The sequence below is a fragment of the Penaeus monodon genome, chromosome 14 (assembly GCF_015228065.2).
Source record: "Penaeus monodon isolate SGIC_2016 chromosome 14, NSTDA_Pmon_1, whole genome shotgun sequence".
Classification (NCBI taxonomy): Eukaryota; Metazoa; Arthropoda; class Malacostraca; order Decapoda; family Penaeidae; genus Penaeus; species Penaeus monodon.
The window spans coordinates 1,167,416-1,171,777 of record NC_051399.1 but is presented as its reverse complement, the minus strand read 5'-3'; positions in this window follow the sequence as shown (position 1 = coordinate 1,171,777).

The following is a 4,362-nucleotide window of genomic DNA, read 5'->3' as shown; positions in this document are numbered from 1 at the left end:
AAGGGTGGCGTCAGACTTCTAAAAGACGTTTGGTCTCCTCATCTTGAACACCTATCAAGATGGCATGCTTAATTTGGGTCTTGATACAAGTATTGCTATGTCCCTTACACAGGTCCACATCATCTGCAGCTTGCTTCAGGCGCACATAAAAATCAGTAAATTTCTCATTGTGGGCCTGCCTGCATTGGGAAAAGGCGAGACGTCGTAAAGCCTCGTTTCTTTGGTCTCGCACGAAGTCCTGGAGGACATCCATCAGAGGTAGATCTGAAGTTGGAGACACGTCTAAACTGTGTTCCAGTGTTCCTCTCATGTCAGCAGATAAGCATGAACGCAGCTATATTAATTGCTTATGCTGAGGCACGCTATGCAGGTCAGTCATGACGGAATAGTCATCCCAACGTTGTCTTTCCACGACTGCAACGTAACGTCTTGGGCAAGGGGTGGGTGAGGCTGGACTGAAGCCTTCGGTGCTGAAGTACCTGACGAACGCGCTGAAGCCGGAAGTTCCGTGGTGACCGCAGGCTGTGGTCCTACAGTCTGCGAGGGCGTCGGAGACGTGGTGAGGGTAGCAAATAGCTGCAAGAATCGTTGTTCCTCAGCCTTCCTTCTTTGCTCGTCGTCCTCTCTTCTACGTCTGTCGTCCTCTTGTCTTCGCCTGTCTTCCTCTTGTCTACGACTGGCTTCCTCTCGTCGTCGTTCCTCGGCCTCTTGTCGACGTCGTGTTTCTGCCTGTTTCCTCTCTGCTGCCTCTTGCCGCCACATTTCCATCATTTGCGATAAAATATCCACGGATATATTAGCTGGCTGTGATTCTGGCGGCGACGTCGATGAAGGAGACGGCTTGACTTCCTCTTGTGTAGCCGCTGCTTTCGTCTTCTTTGGCATTTTGGTTTAAATTAACTTTATTCTTCGTGTCTGGTGGTTCGGACTTCGCTCGTGGCACCTCGCAGGCGGACGCCGCGGCGTCAGAGCAGCTGGGCACGGCCGGCTAATCCTGGAGCTCGACGTCACGCAGTGGCGGAGCTTCCACTTCCCTGCTGTGCGGTACGACGACAACGCTAGTGCAGCTTCGGACAGGATGCGGGGTGGTGTAGAGCGTAGCTCTGGCTAAAATGACCAAAAATGTGGGGGAATCAGAAAACTGCAGTAATCCCTGGTCACAATACACCACAAGAGTTCACTGCACTGCACTAACACCACAAAAGTCACTCAGAACTTCACAATATGAGGGTGGTCACTGAACACAAGGACGGTGCGCACTGAGTCACACTGCCAGTTCATCACTTCACTGTCATTTCACAGAAACTCACTGCGCCATGTGAGTGTGGGATGTCCACAGAAAGTCTATCAGATGTGGATAGATAAACTCACGTAAATTCTTTGGTGATATATTGACAGGAGAGACTAGATACACAAGGGTCTGCACTGAAGTACATCCGTCTCATACCATGGTGACAGTGCGACTGACTTCTGTCTAAAACAATGTTGCCATACATGTATCATTGTTCATACACAGTTCGTCCACTGATACGATACACATATATCATACACACTGTAACAGCATATTGGACCTGGACAGTTGTAATCTCCTTGATGACCTGTTGTACCACACTTTACACATACTCTTGGTTGTCCATTTTCTTTAAAATGGCTAGAGTTGGCTCCATGCCCATAACCCTGGCAGTGGAAGCACCGCATAGGGTTGGGTACATATGGCTTTACCTTGAGGTGGTACCATGCAAACTTAACTGATTCTGGAGGGACTAACGTGTTAAAAGTTAGAAGGAGAGCTGGTGTCGACTGTTCCAAACCAGCAACTTTCTTCTTAAAACGTTTTACTGCCACTACATTGAAATTCTCTAGTTACTCTAACAGTTTCTCCTCAGAATACCTCATCAGGTCTCGGGAAAGGACAATTCCCTTACACTGATTGAGGGTTTTGTGAGGTGAACATGAAACCTGAGCCCCAGGAATGTCACATATCGCACGCAGACGGTCACTATCGTCTGGTGACGAAACCTCAACTATCAAGTTACCATCTCGCTGTGGGGTGATGCGAGGATCACGTTAACATACTTCAACTATTTTCTAATGTACTTCAAACATATCAAGATCCTTGATTGATACACCATCAATGGTCTTCACTACTAGGTACTTACTGTATGAAATACTCTCATATTTACCAGATAAGATTTCCTTAATGGATTCTCCTTCTTACCTGGTTTGGGATTCCGGGAACCATTGCGATTCCCATTCTTGCCCTTTGGAAGCTGGAAAGGTTCCAGAGTGACAACATGTGATGTTCCAAAGGGAATGGCCAGGGGATTGCATAGGTCGTCAGTGAGAGAGCTAGATCTTTGTAAATTTGTAGTACTCATACAAATTAGAATCCTTCATTTCCTCAACCCCCCCCACCCACCATAGAGTCCAACGAGAAGCTATAGTTGGGCTCAAAATCTCCCAACAGCAACAGGGGTAATGAGGAAATATATGCAGCCACTATTGTAGTACTGATGGCAGTCGCGGGACCTATGCGCTACCGACTGAACAGTACCTGCTTGACCCAAGCCATATTTGACCAGCCGATTTACTTGACTGGGCCTTGATCAAGCCACCCGTCTAACCAGAATAGAGGACCAAAGAGGTGTGTTGCTAGCTGCAGGGCGCAGCGTGCAGCATCGCTCAACCTCCAGGACTCCTGTCTCATGGTAATATGGGACGCCATGCACAGCAAACACACGTGGGAGAGCTCTCCCTGGTCCAAGATGGAATGAACCAGGGGTAGGTGCACCATCCCCTCTCATAGGCCTTGGTGCACCATCCCCTCCCATAGGCCTTGGTGCACCATCCCCTCTCATAGGCCTTGGTGCACCAGGAGGCCATTTTGTCTCATCCCTCACTGGTGACCCCTCCAGTATGGGTAGCCCTCTGGTCCGGTTCACCAGATCATTGGGACCTCAAGCCCCCCCACCGCGGCAAGGCGGCTTCCGTTAGGGGGGACATTTGGGAAGAGATCCCATCCTGAGAAACTTCAACGAAAGTGGAAGGGTCTAAGAAGGCGAAAGCCAATAACGAAACGTCTGGGAGAGTTCCCTGTAAATTTCAGTTTTACAAGTAGATGAAGGAACTGATAGGGGGTCAGCACAATACTGACTTTCCAGTCACAGCCACAGGCCAGGGGATTCAGATTCATTGACCAGATGAACTAAATGAAGATCTTGATGACCCTGTGGCTGACCCCATACCTGGACTCTCACACTTGGAAATGCCACCACCGGCATGTAGACCAAGGAGACTGAGCTGGTGGCCTACTTGAGGGAGAGGGACCAGCGTCGCAATGAAATTCTAATGGAGATTTTAGAACAGATGAAGAAGGCAGAAGAGACAACAAAACTACTCTCTGATTTAATTAATAAGTGAAATATATCTGATTACCTTTTTTATGATGTATTTATTTAATTTTTTTTTTTTTTTAAATTAAGAGTTTTCTTTAATTCAGAGTTTATTATTATTATTATTTTTTAATTAGGTGTAATTGTTTTACCTTTTATTTTTCATTTATCATTATTATTTTGTTTGGCTTAAGGTGATTTTCTTTTCTTTTTCTCTTATTTTATTATTATTATTTTTTATTTTGAAAGCCACCCTTTATCTGTTTTGTTATTTTCAAAGCTAGAATTTTGTTGTTTATTTCTTCAAAGCCGAAGTTTAAGTTTCTTTTTACTTATTTTGAAAGTCTTTTTTTCAAAGCCAAAGCTTAAATTTCTTTTTTGTAATATCTAAAGCTAAATTTTAATTTTCCGTTTTGTCCTTTTCAAAGCAAAAGATTGATTTCATTTTTGTTAATTTTGAAGTTAAAGTTTATTTTTCATTTTTGTTACATTGAAAGCTGAAGTTTGTTTCCTTTTTAATAATTACAAAGCCAAAGTTTGTTTCCTTCTTGCTGTATTGAAAGCTAAAGTGTTTGTTGTTATTTTGAAAGCTGAAGTGAGTATTCCCTTTTTTGTGATAACATGTAAACAAATAATTTTATTTTATTTTTACATTTATATACATATAGTAACAAGGAATGCCTTTTATTTTGGAACAATAGTATAATTCCTTTTTTATGTACACAATGCTTTTTGATTTAAGGAAATTGATTTATTTTCAGGTTAAAGATCATGTACTTATTTTCAATTAAACATAAGAAACTCTGTGTGATATTGAAATATTAAGTTGCTTATTCAGTTCTTTTTTTGTGTAAACAGTACAATCGAATATGTTATTGTAAGAAAGATCCTGTTTTTTTGTATTGTTCAGCTTAATGTTTTATTTTGTAAGTATGTGTAAGACATGTTGAAATATTTTATCTATATTACA